Below are 23,044 nucleotides of genomic sequence, written 5' to 3' on the forward strand. Positions count from 1 at the left end.
CTTGACCCCAACATCACTAAGGACAAAACCTCTTGCTTTCAGAATCTTTGTCACTAGCCATCCATTGTGCAACTTAGTGAGTTTCTTTCTTTTACCCTCACTCCAAGCAATGTCCTTGTATATCAGCATATGGCGTGCCAAGAATGCACCACCAGTAGGGATGTAGTGTGGGAGGCGAAATTCTCTCTTGCTCCTCAAGTGACTGATGAGAGGATGTAGACCCATACCCAGTAGTTCCATATCAGCTAGATGCACCACACCATCATTGTGCTTGGTAAAGAACATTTGGCAAAGCACCTTGTGAGCATAGCGGATGGCTGGGTTTCTTATCCATGAACTCTTACATCTTCCTCCTCTGAAGCTCCCAAAAGCAATTGTATCCCACAGGTCAGTAATCATGTGCTCAGGGTATGTGAACTTCAATGTCTCATCCTATGTAGGTTTTGAGAAGGCAAAGATCTCATCTAATTCCTTGAAGCTCACATGGTATTGTGTATCATTGATTGTGAACTCTATATGCCCAAGACCATTTCCCTCCATGATCCTCTGATCTCTTGGGCCATATACACAAACTTCAAAGGATGCAAGGAACTCTTGTGATACACCATCATAAGCCACATCTTTCATCTCAAAGAATCCACCAAATCCCATGTTGTTAAAAATGAGTTGAACCTCTTCAAGAAGCCCCATCTTTTTCAGCAGCTCCATATCAGGGAACTTGGTTTGCAGCACCTTTACATCCTTGAACATAGCAAAGTAATCATCAAAAGTGGGTTCTTTGTCCTCAGGTTCTGGTTTTGTCTTTGCTTTCTTAACCGGCTGCAATGCTACTTCAGGATCACTCTCTGTTTCTTCTTCATCCTCAGCCACAGCAATCTCTTTTCCCTTCCTTTGAACAACTTCAACCAGCGCCAGTTCTTTACCAGAATTCTTTGAAGTAGAGGCCTTGGTTTTCTTTGGTGCAACCACACTCTTTGCCTTCTTCTCAGCTGGATTCTTTGGCTTTCTCTGTTTCTTCTGTTTCTTGAAAACTTTATGCCCAAAAGGCATAATCTGATCCTCTGAAGCTCCAGCTTTCTCTTTTTTCGATTTCTCCATGGCTGCTGTTCTTTTTGTTCCTCCCATCCTGCATTTTCTCAAACAGCTGTGAGCACCAAAACAAGAGAATAACAAAAGTTTTCCAAAAATTCACCAAGTTCATGTGTGGCACAGATCATTTTCACTAGAAAAGAATGTGTCTTAAGCTGGTTAAAAACTCAATAAACTCAAAGCAATGGCAAGAAGCAATGCACACAAAGAGTTCATCTTGAAACACAATTTCTTAGAAAAAATCGAGATACTTGATGAATTTCAAAAAATTTCTCAAAAAATTCCAAGAACAGGTTATTCTCAAGCAAGATCCATGCATTTGCTATCCATTCTACTTGCACAATATTCACAAAATGATTCCAAGGTATCAAGAAGCCTATTAAAATTGATTCCATTTGTTTCCTGTTCATGAATAGTACACTAAGACATGGAACAGGTGAGTTTTAACAGACTAAGTACCTTGGAATCTTCAAGTTTCGAGTGAAAAACGAATGTGCAGCAAGAAACTAGACAGGATTACGAGTTCAATGCAGTTGGAATTTCTCAATTTGGATCAAGAACGAGAGAGATATGAGTGTTTAAAGTTCAAGAAATGGAGAGAAAGTGAGCAAACTCGTGTGAAGAAGAAGACCAGGTGGGGTACAGCTGTGTGGCACGTTCTTTGACCGGTCAACGTCCGTACGGTCAAGATTTTTCAAAAATTTGTCGCGCCATCGTTGACCGTGGCATGTGACCGTGTCAAAACTCGTGTGTGTGTGCTTTCTTTGCCGCGGCCTGGTTGTTCCGTGTGATATATTCATAAATTGCATCATTTAATGTACATATTCTAGTCCAAATCATGTCTCATTTGCATGCATTTTAGGTGTTTAAGCATTGTTTTAGGACTTAGGAGATTGCATTAGGTCCAAGAGAGTTTTGCATGTTTTGGAGTGTTAAACAGGTGCTTTTGGAGTTTATTTGGAGTGGAGGATGTGATTCAGATGAAGAAATGGAGTTGAAATGATCAAAAATGGTGAAAAGGAGCAATTTTGGGTTTCTCGGCAAAATGATATACTGATGGCCGAAGATTCTCGGCCAAAATCCTTCCTGCGGGTAGCTTTCTCGGCCAAAAACACGTACCGCGGTCAAGTCTCTCGGCCAAAATTCCCGGGTGCAGATACATTTCCGAAATCGCGTCACCGGAAGCTCTTGCCGGCAGATTCAGCTGTCGGAGTCTTCATAAAAGTTTGAGATAATTGAGTCAAGAGTTCATAACAGTTCGAATCAAGGCATTTGGACCACGGAACTGAAAGATATGGTAATCGGAAGACGAACAGGTCTCGCACTCATTCCGGAGCAATCCGATACCCCTGAATGATCGCCTGTCCGGGGAGCCTTCCGGTCCGATTCAGACGGTGGGTGCTTCATAGAAGTTGGAGAGCATTGCATCACGGTCTCTTAGCAAGTGTAATCGTGGAATTCGGACGCGTGAGCAGAGAGATAAGCTTGTCGGAAGGAACCCCAGTCTCGCAGGTATTCCGGACCGAGCAGATCAGTTCTAAAGGATGCGAAGGACGGTGCATTTCCAGGCCGATTTAGTTTCCGGGTCCTTCATGAGAACCAGAGACATTTGAGTCTTCTTTCCAGAACGTCCAAGAGAATTCAATTCGGATCTATGAGCCGAAAGATACGGTCTCCGGAATGGACACATGTCTAGACGCCTCTCTCTGGTCGTGTACATGCACTGCAAAGATGTGCCCTCCAGGAAGCCTTACACTTCCCAAGAACCGAAGCTTCCTTCACTAACGTTGGAGATAAATGAGTCCTCTGTATTCTGCAACCAAAATCATTCAATTCGGACAAGTCTCATAGGAGTTACACTCTTCGGAATGCGAAGTGGTCTAAGCTGCTCTGGATGCTGCGAGATGGTCTTGCGACTTGGTTAACCCGCAGGCCTGAAGATGAACGCCTGAATGCTGATGCTGCGAGTTGATATGTGCGGGTAAACTATCACTGGAAGAGGTCTGAAGCTCAAGAGCAAGAGAAATGCTAAGTCCACAATCGTGCGACTTAGGCATGCGAGTTAGCCGCGCCTGGAACTATGCCGCACGATCACTCGCAAATCACTCCGACTTGAGCCTGCGACCTAGGTGCAACAGAGACCAACCCGCACAGTTTGTACATTCCCCAGAAACCGCCTTAGCCCTGCGAGTTGGAGAGGAAGGAGACCAAGCCGCAGCAACACTCGCAAAACACTCCTACTTAGGCGTGCGGCTAAGACAAGGCGATTTAGGCTTCACAAGACAAGTCTTCATCTACTGCGACTTAGGTGTGCGACCTGGGACATACTGGACTGACCCGCAGGATTTCCACTTGACCCAACTGAGCCGGGTCAGTACCCAATTTGTCCTGGGCTGACCCGGTCCATTAGCACTAGGTATATGTAGTTTTTTGGGAGAAAAACCCTGGACATCATCTTCTCTCTTAGTTTCTCTCTAGTTTTCTTTCCTTTTTAGTGTAAAAACGTTTTTGATTAAGAGAGATCTCAAGGATTTAATCAATCTAAGTCTGTTTCTCATCATCTCATCATCTCATTTCTGCTTCTAATCATGATTAACATCATCTCTTGCAAAAGATTAGATGTGTTCTTCATGATTAGTGAGTAGTCATCTTTTAAGCTTCTAGGTGTGTAGATTAGGGTGCTTAGATGTAGATTAATGATTGTTTAAGCTTAGATTCTCTTCTCCTTTCCTTAGTTAGCTGATCCTAATGCTAGATCCTTGCACATCACTTGGGTCTAGAATCTGGGTTTTTCATGCACCAAAAGTGTTTGATGAAATGCCTGAATGAAAGCTAACTAAGGGTTTATGCATTAATGTCATGGGAATGATTGTTAAATGCATGAATGGCATATTAGAACTGTTTCTTAATGCTCATTGATTCATATTTCACAAATGATGATTTGGTTTGAAAATGGATTAGTGTAGAGGTTAGTGCCTTCATGAGAGGATTAATCTAGATTAGAGTTCTAAGTTAATTGGAATTTGAGATCATGTGATGCTTGCTTTATCTTTCTGTATAAGATTCAGTCTTTCTTAGCTCTTATTTTGATGCACAAAGAGGCTGTCTGGTCATGTTAGACTTGGAACCTTATGCTTGTTAACTGCTTATTCACTAATGGGAATTAGTCTTGAATTGGTAATTAACAAAGGGATTTCTGTCATGAGAATGAATTAATCTGAATTGGAAGTCTAGACTAAAGATTTGCAAGTGTTGCATTCTTTGCTTAGCATCATGAATTCACATTTAAAGCACCCTAATCAATGATCACATCTAGAGGTTTAGCTTTCTTTTTATTTGAATTTGAGTGTTTGTTTAGTTTCTCTTGCTTTTTTAATTCTTAATTACTGTTTGTTCTTGCTTGTTTTGTTATATGCTTTTAGATAATTTTGGTTACCAACTCATCTGCTTATTAGACTTGGATTAAGAATTGATCCTCATAGTTCTAGTGTCTAGAATCTCTCCATTTGGATTGATACCTCAAGTGCTACAATGACATGAGTAGTTGAGGAATTGATCAAGGATTGAAAAATTCCTACTACCACCGTGCCTCTTGACCGTGGCAAACCCCGAAGATCTGCTTCTTTTCCAATCCTGTGCCACGGTCATATCTTCTTCCCGTGGCAAACTCCTCGTGGCAAGCAACGAGCCTCGGTCAATTCCTCTTTTTCCCTGCCACGGCCAGACCTTTAACCCGTGCCTTCCAAACCGTGTCAAAGTCCAAACATTTGCCTATTTCTCTTTGCTTTGCCACGGCCGGGTCTTCTTCCCGTGTCCTTAAACCGTGTCAAAGTCTGAACATGTGTCTTTCCAAACATGTTTCACCACGGCCAGCTTGCGGTCCCGTGTCTTTCGACCGTGTCAAAATCCAAACATTTGCCCATTTCTCTTTGCTTTGCCACGGCCGGGTCTTATTCCCGTGTCCTTAAACCGTGTCAAAGTCCGGACATTTGTTTTTCCAAACATGTTTTGCCACGGCCAGCTTGCGGTCCCGTGTCTTCCGACCGTGTCAAAACCCGTATCCAGGTTCATTCCACTTGCCTTTGCCGCGGCCGCCTGCGGTCCCATGTCTTTTAACCATGGCAAACACCGAACAATTGCATCTTTTGCCACGAACAGCTTCCGTTCCATGTCTCCTGGCCGTGTCAAAGCCCGAACTCAGGTCCATTCCTCTTTGCTTTTTGCCACGGTCACCTGCGGTCCCATGTCTTTTAACCATGGCAAACACCGAACAATTGCATCTTTTGCCACGGCCACACCTAAGACCGTGATTCCACCATCGTGGCATAGCTAAAAGGCTTGCCACACCTTGTTATCTGACCGTGGCCGGTGACCGTTCTCAAAACCGAGCATAAGCTTGTGTCCACTCCTTCATTCCTTTTCATCTTTTGTTCACTTTCCAAAGGTCCACACTCAAACCTGTAACCTGTAGACACTAAACAAACCCATCAAAACATCCTAAAACATAAAAAAAAAGAAATCAAAAGATCAAAAGCATATTTACAAAAGATAAGCTTGGGGTGTCTCCCAAGAGCACTTTGTTTAAAGTCTCTAAGTTTGATTTTGGAAACCTGTTTAACAGGCTGGTGGTGGATCAAGAAGGGGAACTGATGTAGCTTCCTCCTTCCTTTGTGAAACCAGATAGTGCTTGATCCTTTGGCCATTTACCACAAACTCTTGACCATTCTTGCCTTCTAGCACAGCAGCTCCATATGGCCTCACTTCAAGAACTTTAAAGGGACCAGACCATCTAGACTTAAGTTTTCCTGGAAACAACTTAAGCCTAACAGCAACACCAGATCTCCTTCCTTGAACTCCCTTTTCACAATCTTTTGGTCATGCAGAGCCTTGGTCTTTTCTTTATAAATCTTTGAGCTCTCAAAAGCCCCAAGCCTCATCTCTTCAAGTTCATGGAGTTGAATGACCCTTTTCTCTTGAGCTGTCTTGATATCAAAGTTCAGCAACTTCACAGCCGACAAAGCCTTGTACTCCAACTCAACAGGAAGGTGGCAGCTCTTCCCATATAGGAGATTGAAAGGTGATGTCCCAATAGGAGTTTTAAAGGCAGTCCTATAAGCCCACAATGCATCATCTAGCCTTTTGCTCCAATCTTTTCTGCTTGAGCTAACAGTCCTCTGAAGAATGGCTTTGATCTGTCTATTAGATACTTCAACCTGGCCACTAGTTTGAGGATGATAAGGAGTAGCTACCTTGTGTTTCACTCCATGCTTTCTCAGCAATCCTTCCAAATTCTTGTTCACAAAATGAGATCCTCCATCAGATATAACAACCCTTGGAACTCCAGATCTTGGGAAGATAATGCTCTTGAACAACTTCACTACTACCTTGGAATCATTGGTAGGGGAAGCAATGGCCTCAACCCACTTGGACACATAGTTCACAGCCACAAGAATATACTGATTCCCATAGAATGAAATGAAGGGCCCCATGAAGTCAATCCCCCAGCAATCAAAGATCTCAACCTCTAGAATTGGGTTTTGAGGCATCTCACTCCTCTTTGATATGTTCCCATGCCTCTGACAGGCATCACATGCTGAAACAACTAGCTGAGCATCTTTGAACATTGTGGGCCACCAAAACCCACTCTGAAGAACCTTGGCTACCATCTTGAATGCTCCCATGTGACCCCCAAAAGCTGAACCATGACACTCTTGCAATACAGGTTGCATCTCCTCCTCAGCAAGACACCTTCTATACAGCTGATCTTTGTTCAGGACATAGAGGTAAGGCTCATCCCAATGGTATCTTTGGACATCTCTGAAGAACTTCTTCCTGTGGTAAGCATCTAATTCAGGTGGTTCCACTCCTTAAGCAAGATAGTTCACTATATCAGCAAACCAGGGCATCCTATTCTCTTGAATGCTATCTACTTCTTCAAACTCCAAGTAAGAGTGGAGCACCATTAGTGATTCCTCAGGAAGACTGTCATTAATAGGGACTTCAGAGTCAATTCTCAGCCTAGAGAGATGGTCTGCAGCTCCATTCTCTATCCCCTTTTTGTCTTGCACTTCCATATCAAACTCTTGAAATAGAAGAACCCATCTTAACAGTCTTGGCTTGGCATCTTTCTTGGTCATCAAATACCTGAGTGCTGCATGATCAGTATATACAATGACTTTTGATCCCACCAGGTAGCTTCTGAATTTATCAAAGGCAAAGACTATTGCCAGCATTTCCTTCTCTGTAGTAGCATACTTCTCTTGTGCAGAGTCAAGTGTTCTACTGGCATAGTAGATAACATGTAGCTTCTTGTCCTTCCTTTGCCCAAGAACTGCTCCAACTGCAAAGTCAGATGCATCTGTCATAACCTCAAAAGGAAGGGACCAATCTGGTGCCTGGACTATTGGTGCACTGACTAATGCATCTTTGATCATCTTGAAGGCCTCTTCACATTCAGCATCAAAGATGAAATCAACTTCTTTACACAACAGCCTTGTCAAGGGCCTGGCTATTTTTGAGAAGTCTTTGATAAATCTTCTGTAAAACCCTGCATGCCCAAGGAAACTCCTTATCCCTTTGACTGAAGTGGGAGTTTGCAGATTCACCATCATTTCCACCTTTGCTCTGTCAACCTCTATGCCCTTCTCAGATATCTTGTGCCCAAGAACTATTCCTTCCTGCACCATGAAGTGGCATTTCTCCCAGTTCAACACCAAGTTATGCTACTCACATCTCTCCAAGACCTGTGACAAATTAGAGAGACAATCCGAGAAGGAGGAGTCATAGACACTAAAATCATCCATGAACACCTCCACCTTCTCTTCAATGATGTCAGAGAAGATATGCATCATGCAACGTTAAAATGTGGCAGGGGCATTACAGAGACCAAAAGGCATTCGCCTGTATGCAAATGTGCCATAAGGGCATGTGAATATTGTTTTCTCTTGATCTCGGGGATCTATGGGAATTTGGAAGAACTCCGAGTACCCATCGAGAAAACAAAAGAAGGGGTGGTTTGCAAGCCTCTCTAACATCTGATCAATGAAAGGCAAAGGAAAATGATCCTTCCTAGAGGCTGCTTTGAGCTTTCTATAGTCTATACACATTCTCTGTCCTGTGACAGTCCTAGTAGCTATCAGCTCATCCTTCTCGTTTTTAACAACTGTGATCCCACCCTTCTTGGGCACAACATGAACAGGAGACACCCATCTTGAGTCAGAGAATGGGTAAATTATCCCTGCCTCAAGAAGTTTTAGTATCTCCTTCTTAATCACTTCCTTAAGGTTGGGGTTAAGACGTCATTGATGCTCAATAGAGGACATAGATTGGTCCTCTAGGTGATTCATGTGGGTGCAAATGTCAGGAGAGATCCCTCTAATATCAGCCAAAGAATATCATATGGCTCTCCTGAACTTTCTTATCTCACTAAGCAATGCACTCTCTTGATGCTCTAATAAGCTATCATTGATGATTACTGGATATGTGGAGTTTAAGCCCAAGAAAGCATACCTGAGCCCTGTTGGTAGAGGCTTGAGCTCAACAGGGGGGCATCAGCCTCATTCCAATCCTGGTCCAAGCTGCTTTGGCTGGTGTCTGATCCTTTGATAGCAAAAACCTCAGAGCCACTTTGTTCCAGTTCCAAAAACCTTGTCTCAGGACCCAGCTCTCTAGCATTGTCCAAATACAACTTGTACCCCTCACTTGCTTCTGCTAAGAGCCCATTGTCTCCTTGTTCTTGAGTTAGAGCAGCTTGAAGAGGATCCTCAGTGTTCAGCTCCTCAAGCAACTCATCAGCCAACTGATCCATTGTCTCCACATAGAAACATTTACCTTCAATGGTGGGTTTCTTCATCATCTCATTCACATCAAACTTGAGCTTTTCAGACCCAAGTTGAAGCTCTATTATCCCACCTCTAACGTCAATTATGGCTCCTGCAGTGGCCAAGAATGGCCTGTTCGAGATAAGAGGATCAACTGGTTCCTCATCCATTTCCAGCACAACAAAATCAGTTGGAACTTCAAAACCACCAATCTTGACAGGTAGATCCTCCAACATACCAACAGGCAATCTAACTGATCTATCTGCAAGGATAAGAGAGATCCTTGCAGGTTTGAAGACTCTAAAGCCCAGCTTCTTTGATATGGAGAATGGCATCAAGCTGACTGATGCTCCTAGATCACAAAGACATCCAGAGAATAGAAGAGGTCCAATGGCACAAGGGAGTGTGAAACTCCCTGGATCAGTCAACTTTCTTGGAATGGACTTCTTCTGAATGATAGCACTGCATTCATGACTTAGTACCACCATGCCTTGAAGTTCTTTAGTCTTGTTCAGAATGGCATCCTTCAAGAACTTACCCATCTTTGGCATCATTAGGAATGCATCAATGAGAGGCATAGTGAGTGGTGTCTCCTTGAGTGCCTTCTCAAATACAGCTCTTGCCTTGTCCACAAGTTGCTTCTTAAACCTCCCTGGAAATGGGAGCTTGGGTTGGTATGGAGGTGGTGGCACATATGTCTTTTCTGGTTCAGGTTCCTTTGCTACCTCTTTACCCTTTTCTTTCCTTGGTCTCTCTGCAACTTGATCATCTTTTAAGGCTGCCTCCCCCTCAGTTTGATCATTGTCCTCAATGATCACATTGTTGTTCTCAATACCAGGTAGTTCCTTTCCACTCCTCAGTGTAATGGCCTTAGCATATTCCTTGGGGTTGGGTTCTGGTTTTCCAGGTAGGTGACCTTTGTTCCTTGAGCTTGATGCTTGGTTTTGCTTCAGTTCCTTGATTTCCTGCTGCATAGCTGCATTCTGGCTTGCAAAGATCTGTTGACCCTGAAGTAGTTGTTGCAGAATACCAACCATATCTGTCCCCATCTGTGGCTGCTGAACCGTTGGTGGCTGAAACTGTTGTTGAACCGGCGCCTGCTGTTGGAACTGTGGTGGACCAAACCCTGGTGGTGCCTTTTGCTGCTGTGAACTGAAACCAGGACCTTGAAATGGTTGTTGTTGCTGACCAAAACCCTGATTCTGAACAAACTGATTCTTAGGTTGAAAAGACCCTTGAAATTTGTTCTTGGGAACAAAGTTCTGTGGAGCTTGAGAATTGGGATAAACCTGGTCTTGTGGGCCTGTAGGAAAGGTTTGGATTGGCATTACCATACTGATATCTCTGGAACCTCTGATTCCCAATGTAGTTAAGCTCCTCCTGGGTGAGACCTTCTTCACTTATGTTCTCAAAGATTTGATAAGGTTCCTCATACTCTCCAACAAAATGCATTGGCTTCTGAGTGGTGAATTTCAACTTGTCCAATTAACTTCTCAACTCCTTAACTTCCCTAGTGAGCCTCTGTTCTGAGCTTGAACCTTCAGATCTATTTGATCTGTCATAGTGTTCACCATAAGTATCATTGCTCATTGCTAAGTTCTCCACTAGCTCTAAAGCAGCATGTATCTCCTTTCCCAGAAAGTTCCCATTGGAAGCAGTATCCAGCTGGTTTCTAATCTTGGGAAGAGCTCCTCTATAAAGTGTGCTGAGAAGAGAAGCCTCACTAAACCCATGGTGTGGGCATTGGTTTGTGTAGCTCCTGAATCTCTCATATGCTTCACCAAAACTCTCATTGCTGTGCTGAGTGAAGCTAGAGATTTGGTTCCTCAGTTTTGTAGTTCTTGAGGTGGAGAAGAACTTAGATAGGAAAGCTTTTTTCCATTGCTGTGCTTTGTCACCAAGACTGAATGGGAATAATCTTAGCTTGAAAATGTCCTAAGAAACTCCATTAATCTTGGTCAGGTCACACACTTTATCAAATTGATCCAAGTGTTCCAAGGGATCTTCCATTGCTAATCCATGGAACTTTGAGTTCTGGACCATATTCAACAAGGATGCCTTCACTTCAAAGTTGTTGTTTTGCACAGGTGGTGCCTGAATTCCAGCTCCATACTGATGAGCATTGGCCCTTTCATTCTCTCTAACATAGACTTGTGGTTGCTCATATCTCCTTTGCTGGTGTTGGAAGGGCTGATGTTGGTGGTGCACCTGTTGTCTTTGCTGTACATTGGCCTGATGCCTCTGTTGATGAGTTGGATCTTGTCCCTGGTGGACATAAGCTTGTTGGTGATGCACCTGTTCCTGATGAACATTACCCTGAGTTAACCCTTGACCAACTCCATTACCATCTCCATTACCCTGAGCCTGTTGCTCCTGAACTGGTTGTTCTATGTCTACCACGTGCTCTCGTTGTTCTTCCATATCAGCCTGATCAATCTGTCTTCCACGCCTGTCCCTTCTCCTCCTTGGTACCAAAAGATTGATGTTGTCGTTGAGAGGGAAAGGTGGACCACAGCTTCTTGATCTAGACCTGGTGTTCATGCACCTGAAATCACAAACAGAACTTGAAAGTAATCAGTAAAAACAAGAAAATAAGCACTTGATCTCAAGAACAGATCAGAGCTTAATGCTAAACAATCCACAATTTGGCAACGGCGCCAATTGATAACTAAGAGTTTTCAAGGCTCTTTGTAGAGGTTATCAATCCCCTGTCTTGTAGTACAAGGGGTTTATCAATCCATATGTGGTGTTAGACACTAAACTATGTGATCAGATTCTTAATTCAAGCAAACAAGAGTGGTTTTGATTAACTAATGACAACTACAAACTTAAAAACAGGATTAAAGACTAAAGAAGAACTAAACAATGACAAGTGATATGAATATGATATGATGGATGTATGAGATTCTAGACATCATAGTTGGTTAGGGTGCTTTGGTGCTAAACTAGAAATGCTAATGACAATGATGAGACATGATTCAAATGATTAAGAACTCTAATCTAGGTTAATCCTCTCATGAAGGTATTAACCCCTATACTAATCCATTTTCAAACCAAATCATCATTTGTGAAATATGAGTCAATATGCATTAATAAACAGTTCTAAATGATCATTCAAGCAAATAATAATACATCAACATGCAGCAAATGCTTAAACCTCTAATACAGCTCTTTCAGGAATTTCATCAAACACTTTTGGTGTATGAAATTCCCAGAATCTAGATCTCAAGTGATATGCAAGGATCTAGCATAGAGAACAGCTGATTAGTGATATGTTCATAATTTGCATCATTTAGGTTGCATAAATCATTCCAAATCATGTCTTATTTCATGCATTTTAGGTCTTTAGGGTTTGTTTTAGAACTTAGGAGATGCATTAGGTCCCAATGAGTCTTTGCATGTTTTGAGTGTTTATCAGGTGAATTTGGAGCTGAAAAGATGAATCCAGGAGGTGGTATGGTGAGCAAAGATTGAAAAGTGGCAAAAATTGGATCTTTGGAGGTTATCGGCCATTCTCGCTGACCAGGAAGGTTTTCTCGGCCATTTTTTATGTACCGCGGGAAGAGTTTACCGGCCATTTTCATGTACCGCAAGTAAAGTGTATCTGCCAAAATCTCCGGGTGCAAACATGTCTCAGAAATCGCCTGTCCGGGGAACCTTCCGGTCCGATTCGGATGGCGGGTGCTTCATAGAAGTTGGAGAGGACTTGATCACGGTTTCATAGCAAGTAGAATCACGGAATTCGGACGCCTGAGCAGGAAGTTAAGCTCGACGGAAGGAACCCCTGTATCGCTGTTGTTTTGGACCGAGCCGACGATTTCTGAAAAATGCGAAGGACGGAGTACTTCCAGGCCGATTCAGTTTCCGGGGCCTTCATATGAATCAGAGACACTTGAGTCCTCTTTCCAGAACATCCAAGACCAGTCAATTCGGAGCTTTGGGCAGAAAGATACGGTCTCCGGACTGGACGTATGTATAGACGGCCTTCTCTGATCGTGTAAATGCACTGCAAAGATGACCCCTCCAGGAAGCTTTAAACTTCCCAAGCACCAAAGCTTCCTTAATCAACGTTGGAGTCAAATGAGTCCTCTGTCTTTTGCAACCGGAATCACTCAATTCGGACAAGTCTCCAGGAAGTTACACTCTCCGGAATGCGAGATGGTCCAGATAGCCCAGAATGACTAAGTTAAACATGCCGCGATGGAATGCCACGATCCACACTTGGCCGTGGCAGCTTTTGCACACCCTCGGTTAATGACGCGATCTTCATGCCATGGTCTACACTTGACCGTGGCAAACACACACTTGGCTGAGAGGAACTTTTGCACACCATTCGGCGATTGACACGGCCCAAATGCCACGGTCTGAGGCTTGACCGTGGCAACTTCTTGCAACCTTCGGCGATTGGCACGAGCTGAATGCCACGGTCTGGGACTTGACCGTGGCAAATGAACAATTGGCTGGAGACAACTTTTACACAGCTTCGAGTTTTGACACGGTTTCAATGCCACAGTCTGAGACTTGACCGTGGCAAACAAATACTTGGCTGGGAAGGATTTCACATGCATGCGGGTTTTGACACGGTCTGAATGCCACGGTCTGGGGGCTTGACCGTGGCAACTTTTACACATCTTCGGCGTTTGACACGGTGACTTGCCACGGGTTTCAAACGAAGCTTGATCAGACCGTGGCATCAAAAGGAACCAAGAACACAAGTGAAGGCTTTGACACGGTCAGGATTGCCACGGTCATACCAAGAACACACCAGACCGTGGCAAACCCATACTTGCCCATCAAGGCCGGGTCAGTACCTGGTTTGTTCCGGGTTGACCCGGTTCGCCTAAGCCTCCTTTATAAGGTTTTTAGACCTAATTTGTAGGGAACCTTTTTATTCCACTTTTAGTTTTCTTTCCCCTTTGGTGAAAACCTACTTAATACACTTTGTTTTAGAGAGCTTAAGATCGATTTTGAAGTTTCTTTCCATCTTATTCATCATTTCTTATCATCAAATCAAACTTCTAATCACGATTAACAACACATCTTGCAAAGGATTTAGTGTGTTCATCATGATTAGTGAGTAGTCACCTTAATGAGGTTCTAGATGTGTAGGTTAGGGTGCTAAAGTGTTAGATCAGGAGTGCTTAGGGCTAGATTCATTGATTCATTTCTCTAAACAACTGTTCTCTATGCTAGATCCTTGATAATCACTTGAGATCTAGATTCTGGGAATTTCATGCACCAAAAGTGTTTGATGAAATTCCTGAAAGAGTTGTATTAGAGGTTTAAGCATTTTTCTGCATGATGATGTATTGTTATTTGCTTGAATGATCATTGAGAACCGTCTATTAATGCATATTGATTCATATTTCACAAATGGGAATTTGGTTTGAAAATGGATTAGTATAGGGGTTAATACCTTCATGAGAGGATCAACCTAGGTTAGAGTTCTTAATCATTTGAATCATGTCTCATCATTGTCATTAGTATTTCTAGTTTAGCACCAAAGCACCCTAACCAACTATCATGTCTAGAATCTCATGCCTCCATCATATCATATTCACATCACTCGTCATTGTCATTTGTCTTTAAACCTGTTTAAGTTTGTAGTTGTCTTTAGTTAACCAAAATCACTCTTGTTTGCTTGAATTAAGAATCTGATCGCATAAACTAGTGCCTAACTACCACACATATGGATTGACACCCCTTATACTACTTTGACAAGGGGATTGATAACCCTTATTAAGGCCTTGAAAACCTTACTTATCAATTGGCGCCGTTGCCATATTGTGTGGGGATTGTTAGCATCAGTTTCTGATATAGTTTTTGAGATCAAGTTTCTTTTGTTTTACTGATCACCTTTCAAGTTCTGTCTTTGTTCTCAGGTTTATGATCACAAGAAGCCAAGCCAGAAGACAAAGAGAAAGAGCTGTTCACTTGGAGAGGTTAGGAATGAATCAGCAAGTTGGGAATGAGCATCAGGCGCAAGAAGCTGATCAAGGTCAAAGAGCTGGTAATGGGATTGGAATTCAGGCTCAACAGGCTCAGATCCATCAGGGACACGCTCAGGGTAACCAGAACCAAGACCAACCTCAGGTTAATCCACCACAGCCCCACCCAAACCCACCCATACGTCATCAGCCCCAACCAGTCTTTGTTGGAGAGAATGACCGAGCTTATGCACACCAGTATGGATCAGGAATCAGGCCACCTCCTGTCCAAAACAACAACTTTGAGGTGAAGGCCTCTTTGATCAATATGGTTCAGAATCAGAAGTTTCATGGCTTACCTATGGAGGATCCCTTGGAGCATTTGGATCAGTTTGACAGAGTTTGTGATCTCACTAAGATCAATGGGGTATCTGAAGACAGCTTCAAACTGAGATTGTTCCCATTCAGCCTTGGAGATAAGGCACATCATTGGGAAAAGAACCTCCCAAGAGGATCCATCCACACATGGGAGCAATGCAAAAGAGCATTTCTAACCAAGTTCTTCTCTTCATCAAGAACAGCAAGGTTAAGAAATGAAATCTCAAGTTTCATTCAGAAGAACCATGAATCATTTTGTGAGGCTTGGGAAAGATTTAGAGGGTATACCATGCAATGCCCTCACCATGGATTCTCAGATTGTCAGCTGCTAAGTACCTTCTACAGAGGTGCTTTACCAAAGGTCAGACTCCTCTTGGACACAGCTTCAAATGGTAATTTCATGACCAAGGAAGTCAATGATGCCATGAGCCTAGTGGAGAATGTAGCTCAGAGTGATGAGCTTTATGGATCAGACTTTGAAAGGAATTCAAGAGGAGCTGTGAGGGCTGAAGAAGAAAGGACAAGGAAAGACATCAAGTCTCTCAATGAGAAGCTAGACACACTTCTCTTAGCTTCTCATCAGTCAGCCAACCTTGTTAGAGATGTGAATCATGTGTTTCAAGACACATTTCAAAGGGAAGGCATCACAGCTGAGGAAACTTTGTAGGTGGCCAACAAGGTTACCAAAAGGGCTTTACCTACTACAGAATCCCCCAAACCAGAACTTATATCCTCAAAACACTCAACAACAAGGTTTTGTCTCTCGCCAACAACAAAGTCTTCAACAGAACTCAGAGAATAAGGATCAAGAAGTGCAGAACCTGCTCCAGAAAATCCTCAAAGGTCAAGCAAGTGGTGCCGTAGACTTCAACAAGAAAATGGCAGAGATTAACAACAAGGTGGATTGCACTTATTCTGATCTTCTAACTCAACTTTTAACTTTGGCTTCCAAAGTCAAGACTCTAGAGAACAACAAGGGCCACTGCAGTTCTCAAGCTCAAAGATCTTTACCAGGGACATCAACTGCACATCAAACAGAATACTGCAATGCAATCCTCTCAAATGATGAGAATCATGCTGCTGTCCAAGAAATTGAGGACCTTCTCCATGGCAATGTCTCAAGTGAAAAATGCCTGACAAAAGATGATGAGGACGCCATCATAGATGAGTTTGAGTTCCTGTTCTGTGATCTCAATGAGGACATTGAGAAAGAAGGTGGGGAGGCAGCTTGTTTTGATATGAAAGAGAATGATTCTGAGATTGCTAAAGGAAAGGATCAGAGAATGGTTCAAGGAAGGACATCTGATGGAGTCTCTAGCACTGGCTCAACAAGGGTGAACCCCAAATCTATTCCCAAGCTAGGCAACCCAGGAAAGTTCTCCATCTCATGCTCTCTTGGAAATTAGAAAGTGGACAATGCTTTGTGTGATTCTGGATCAAGCATCAGTGTAATGTCTTTAGACATGGTGGAGAGACTAGGGATCAAGAGTCTTAAGCATCACCCCATGTCAATTACCTTTGGAGATTCATCCTCAAAGAAGCCATATGGAATCCTTGAAGACTACCCATTGAAAATTGGTGAATGCACAGTTCCAACAGATTTTGTAGTTATGAAGATGAAGAAGACAAAAGAGCTACCTCTTTTGCTTGGAACTCCATTTCTGAACACCACAGGAGCAAGGATGGACTTTGATACTCAAAGAGTGGTGCTTGCTAAGGTAGATGATGAAATATCTTATCCTCTTAAGCCTCCTCTTGCTGGGTTTTGTGGAGTTATATCTGATGATTCTGATGAGTTGAAACACATTGGGATGATGTATGTGGGGAGTATTGGAACTATAGAAGAAGCTCAACCCCTTGCATCTGTTGAGAAGAAGAAAGAATCCTTAGTAAGACCTGATCTTGAGTTTGAAGGAAATTGCTTTAGTGATGATGAAGCTTGCTTGGAATCTTTTTCTCCTACACCAAGTGAGAAGGAGGTCAGCAGCAACAAAAGCAATGGTTCAGGGTCTCAAGACAAGAACCCAACAAGCACCAAATCATTCACTCTTGGGTCCTCTTCTCAAGTCTTAACTCTCACTCCATGGAAGTTTGATGGTGGAGCTTTTGAATACAAGGTTAAAGGCATTGGAGGATCAAAACCTTTTGCAAAAGTCAGGGCAATCCTCACACAAGAGCTCATAGACAAAGGATCTGATGGTGTCCAAGATCTGATGAACAAGGACCATATGCTTGAATTCATGGACAAGACAAGGAGCATCAAAGCTCCTCCTCTCCCTCACTAAAAAGAGTGTAAGAAGTCAAACTTAGTGACTTTAAACAAAGTGCTCTTGGGAGACACCCCAAGCTTATCCTTTGTAAATATTATTTTTAATGCTTTCTTTTGCTGTTTTTAGGATGTTTTGATGTGTTTTGTGGAGTGTGTTCAGGTTACAGATGATCTGCTGTTCTTTGGCCTCAAGGAATGGTGGACAAGATGCAAGGAAATGCAAAATTTGGCAAAGTCACAGTTTGCCACGGCCATGAATCACTACTTGACCCAGGCGTGGCATGAGGCTTTTTCTTGGATGCCAACCTTCGGTGATTGCCATGGGGAGATTGCCACGCCCAGAATTGAACCGTGGCAAGTTGAATTTTGAATAGACCACCATTCGGCTTTTGCCACGAGAGGAATGCCACGGGTAGATTCAAGGCGTGGCAACATGTTTTAAGGCAGCAGAACCTTCGGCTTTTGCCATGGTCTCTTTGCCACGGTCACATCCAAGCCTTGGAAATGTGTTAGAGGAAGAACAAAAGAATGCCACGGGCTGTCCAGAGGAGCTTCCAGACCGTGGCAACAGGGGGTGCCAAGAGGAACAATGCACAAAAACGAGCTTCAGCCCTCACTACAAGCACATTCAGATCAGTGCAAGGAGCAGCATCAAAACTAGGACACCTCCAGTGATGTTTAGCCTCCTGAGATTCACAATTCCACTACTCCCTTCCATCAAAAACAAATCTGGTAAGACTCCAAACTCCTTGTACATATGCATCTAGTTCTTTATTTCTCATTTTGCATCTTTCTTGCTTTTGTCTTTGACTCCTCTCTTATGCTTTTATAACACAAGGGACTGTGTTATTTAAGTGTGGGGGAGGGGTTTTGTGTTTACTAATCATGTTTATTCTGCTCTTATTTTCCTTTTCACTTTGAGTCTCATTTTGCATTCATCTAAGTGCATATAAAAAACCAAAAAAAAAATGGAAAAATCTGAAAAAATCTCACAAAAAAATGTTCATTCTAGTTACATTTCACATTTTTAAGATTGAGTCTAGTTGCATCATATAGGTTTCATTGTGCATGGGAGTAATGATAGGTTCTTTCCTTGAGAGTACATCACTTTGAGAATTTGGATTAAATATGCTTGTGAAATGACTTATGTGCTTGCAAGGCTTGAAATGGTTTGAATCTGAGAAGAAAGTTTGAATTGAACTCAACTCTAATAAGTGAAAACCTTGAACTTGACTTGAAATTATCTTGTGATGCATTGTTTGAATAAGCTTGTTGATACCTATATACCTATTTGAGCTAGAATCCTGTTTTTACCACCCTCTTCCTTAGCTCAAATAGCTGAGTCCACATCTGGATCAGTTTTCCTCACCTTGAACCCATCCTTCCTTCAAGCCAAATGTTTGTGTGTGATTGAAAGGCCACCTTGGATCAAACTTAGCAGAAAGTGTTAGGTTTAGAGCAACAAGGGCAAGTCTCATTGAGTGTTAAGTTCCATCATCAAGGAGCTAAGAGATTTGGAAAGAACTTAGTGTGGGGGGATACTTGTTGGTGAATGGAAAAAGGAGAGTAGTGAGAACTAGGGGATAGAAAAAAAAATAAAAGAAATCAGTCTTGGAGTTTTGAGTCAAAGAAAGGGAGCTCTAGTGTTTTGAAAAGAAAGAGTCTAGCCTCTAAGTAAAAAGGAAAGAAGCCAGAAGGCTCAAATGTTTTGAAAAGAAAGAAAGAAGAGGCTAGAGGTTGCAAAAGGAAAAGAGCTATGTAAAGTTTGTGTTCCAAGACTTGAGAGTGAAAGTGAAAATTAAATCCTCTAGTGTGAGGAAAATGAGAGTGAAAAGTGAGGGTTTTTGAGCAAGTGAGGAAGCTTTGAGTAGAGGGTGGGGAGTGATGAGTCTTTGCCCTTGTATGCATAGGTTGCTTTTTACCTTTAGCATTCTGCCAAAGTTTGATCATTCATAGAGAGATCCCTTTGCTGCATTTGACCCACTTGAACACTGATGAGATCATTTTAATCTCATAGCCTCTCCCTAGCCAAGCCAGCTTGTTTAAACATTGCATCATGAGGTTCACCTGATAAAAACTTAATGAATGTGAAAGAGTTGAGAGAGAGAAGAACTTGTGGAGTTTCCTTGCTGAGTTGATATATATATCTGAGTATGACTTTGCATTGCATAATTGAGCATGAACTTGAATTCTCATTTTGATCACTTCTCTCATTAAGGAATATGAACTCCCAATGCATCCAACCTCTTTCTCTCATTTGCTCTTTTTGCTTGAGGACAAGCAATGGACAAGTGTGGGGGAGTTGATATGTTCATAATTTGCATCATTTAGGTTGCATATTTCATTCCAAATCATGTTTTATTTCATGAATTTTGGGTCCTTAGGATTTGTTTTAGAATTTAGGAGTTGCATTAGGTCACAATGAGTCTTTGCATGTTTTGAGTGTTTATCAGGTGTATTTGGAGCTATTTTGAGTTGAGGAGATGGATCCAGGAAGATAAATGGTGATCAAGGTTTGAAAAATGGCAAAAATGGGTTTTTGGAGGTTCTCGGCCATTCTCACGTACCGCAGGAAGGTTTTCTCGGCCATTCTCACGTACCGCGGGTGGATTCCTCGGCCAAAACGCGTACCGGTTAATGAATTTCTCGGAAAAAATCTCCGGGTGCAGACACGTTTCCGAAATTGCCTGTCCGGGGAACCTTCCGGTCCGATTCAGCTGTCGGGTGTTTCATCAAAGTTGGAGAAGATTGAAATCACGGTCCCAGAGCAAGTGGAGTGATGGAATTCTGACGCGTGGGCAGAAAGTTAAGCTCGTCAGAAGAAACTCCTGTCTTGCTGCCGTTTTGGACCAAGCGGATGAGCTCGGAAGAATGCGAAGGACGGTGTACTTCCGGACCGATTCAGTTTACGGGGCCTTCATCAGAATCGGAGATAATTGAGTCCTCTTTCCAGAACGTCCGAGAGCATTCAATTCAGAGCTATGAGCAAGAAGATAACGTCTCCGGAATGGACACATGTCTAGACGTCCTTCTCTGATCGTGTAAATGCACTGCGAAGATGAGCCCTCCAGGAAACTTTCCACTTCCCAAGCACCAAAGCTTCCTTCACCAAAGTTGAAGATATATGGGCCTTCTGTCCTCTGAAACCAGAATCACACAATTCGGACAAATATCTTAGAAGTTACGCTTCCCTGAACGTGAAGTGGTCCGAGGAGCCCTGAACGATGCGAGCTAAGGGAAAGATGCCACGATGGAATGCCACGGTCAACACCTGACCGTGGCACTTAATTGCAGTGCTTCGACGTTTGACACCATCTTCATGCCACGGTCTACACTTGACCGTGGCAAAGTAGCATTTGGCCGGGAAGGACTTTACTCACTTTCGGCGATTGGCACGGTCTCAATGCCACGGTCTAGGACTTGGCCGTGGCAACTTTGTACACTTCTTCGGCGATTGACACGGCCTCCATGCCACAGCCTAGGACTTGGCCGTGGCAACCTTGCGCATACTTTCGGCGTTTGACACGACCACTTGCCACGACTTGACCCAGACTTGCTAGACCGTGGCACCATGGTTCATCCAAGAACACGCGATACAATACTTGACACGGTCATTTGCCACGGCCTGACCAAGAACCTGCTAGACCGTGGCAAACTTATTCTTTACCCACCAAGGCTGGGTCAGTACCCAGTTTGTTCCGGGTTGACCTAGTTCGTCCAAGGCATCTATAAATACTTTTTAAACCTAATTTGGAGATGACTTTTATCCCATTTTTAGTCTCCTTTTCATTTTTGGTGAAAAACCACTTGTTAATACCTTGCTTTTGAGTTTAATATCGATTTGAAGAGTGTTTTCCCCTTAATCTATCATCTCCATCTCTATTTATCATCATTAATCATGCCAATCTTCTCAACTTGCAAAGGTAAGAGAGATTAGTATGATTAGTGAGTAGTCACCTTAATGAGGTTCTAGATGTGTAGGTTAGGGTGCTAAAGTGTTAGATTAGGAGTGCTTAGGGCTAGATTCATTGATTCATCTCTCTAATCAGCTGTTCTCTATGCTAGATCCTTGCATATCCCTTGAGATCTAGATTCTGGGAATTTCATGCACCAAAAGTGTTTGATGAAATTCTTTAAAGAACTGTATTAGAGGTTTAAGCATTTGCTGCATGATGATGTATTGTTATTTGCTTGAATGATCATTTAGAACTGTTTATTAATGCATATTGATTCATATTTCACAAATGATGATTTGGTTTGAAAATGGATTAGTATAGGGGTTAATACCTTCATGAGAGGATTAACCTAGATTAGAGTTCTTAATCATTTGAATCATGTCTCATCATTGTCATTAGCATTTCTAGTTTAGCACCAAAGCACCCTAACCAACTATCATGTCTAGAATCTCATACCTCCATCATATCATATTCATATCACTTGTCGTTGTTTAGTTCTTCTTTAGTCTTTAATCCTGTTTTTAAGTTTGTAGTTGTCATTAGTTAATCAAAACCACTCTTGTTTGCTTTAATTAAGAATCTGATCACACAGTTTAGTGTCTAACACCACATATGGATTGATAAACCCCTTGTACTACAAGACAGGGGATTGATAACCTCTACAAAGAGCCTTGAAAACTCTTAGTTATCACTTGGATAGTCCTTTGTATGGGATAAAACCTTTGGAGGAAGATCATCTTGAAATCATCCCAAGCTTATCCTTTGTAAATATTCTTTTTAATGCTTTATTTTGCTGTTTTTAGGATGTTTTGATGTGTTTTGTGGAGTGTGTTTAGGTTACAGATCACCTGGTGTTCTTTGGCCTAAAGGAATGGTGGACAAGATGCAAGGAAATGCAAAATTTGGCTAAGTTCACAGTTTGCCACGACCATGAATCACTGCTTGACCCAGGCGTGGCATGAGGCTTTTTCTTGGATGCCAACCTTCGGTGATTGCCATGGGGAAATTGCCACGCCCAGAATTGAACCGTGGCAAGTTGAATTTTGAATAGACCACCATTCGGCTTTTGCCACGGGAGGAATGCCACGGGTAGATTCAAGGCATGGCAACATGTTTTAAGGCAGCAGAACTTTCGGCTTTTGCCATGGTCTCTTTGCCACGGTCACATCCAAGTCGTGGCAATGTGTTAGGGGAAGAACAAAATAATGCCACGGGCTGTCCAGAGGAGCTTCCAGACCGTGGCAACAGGGGGTGGCAAGAGGAACAATGCACAAAAACGAGCTCCAGCCCTCACTACAAGCACGTTCAGATCAGTGCAAGGAGCAGCATCAAAACTAGGACACCTCCAGTGATGTTTAGCCTGCTGAGATTCACAATTCCACTACTCTCTTCCATCAAAAACAAATCTGGTAACACTCCAAACTCCTTGTACATATGCATCTAGTTCTTTATTTCTCATTTTGCATCTTTCTTGCTTTTGCCTTTCACTCCTCTCTTATGCTTTTATAACACAAGGGACTGTGTTATTTAAGTGTGGGGGAGGGATTTCATGTTTACTAATCATGTTTATTTTGTTCTTATTTTCTTTTTTTTTTTGCATCTTGA

The 23,044-nt window shown here is 42.6% G+C and overlaps 2 non-coding genes across 2 annotated transcripts; one reads left to right on the top strand and one right to left on the bottom strand.

The window, feature by feature from the left end:
• The first annotated feature begins 10,635 nt into the window (after positions 1 to 10,635).
• Positions 10,636 to 10,742, top strand: LOC112083606. The gene has a single exon (XR_002897742.1). It is a non-coding gene; the product is annotated as a small nucleolar RNA R71 (small nucleolar RNA).
• A 4,677-nt stretch (positions 10,743 to 15,419) lies between these two features.
• Positions 15,420 to 15,526, bottom strand: LOC112083599. Its single transcript, XR_002897735.1, has one exon. It is a non-coding gene; the product is annotated as a small nucleolar RNA R71 (small nucleolar RNA).
• Between the last annotated feature and the right edge of the window lie 7,518 nt (positions 15,527 to 23,044).

This window comes from Eutrema salsugineum, unplaced genomic scaffold (assembly GCF_000478725.1).
Source record: "Eutrema salsugineum unplaced genomic scaffold, Eutsalg1_0 scaffold_6, whole genome shotgun sequence".
NCBI lineage: Eukaryota > Viridiplantae > Streptophyta > Magnoliopsida > Brassicales > Brassicaceae > Eutrema > Eutrema salsugineum.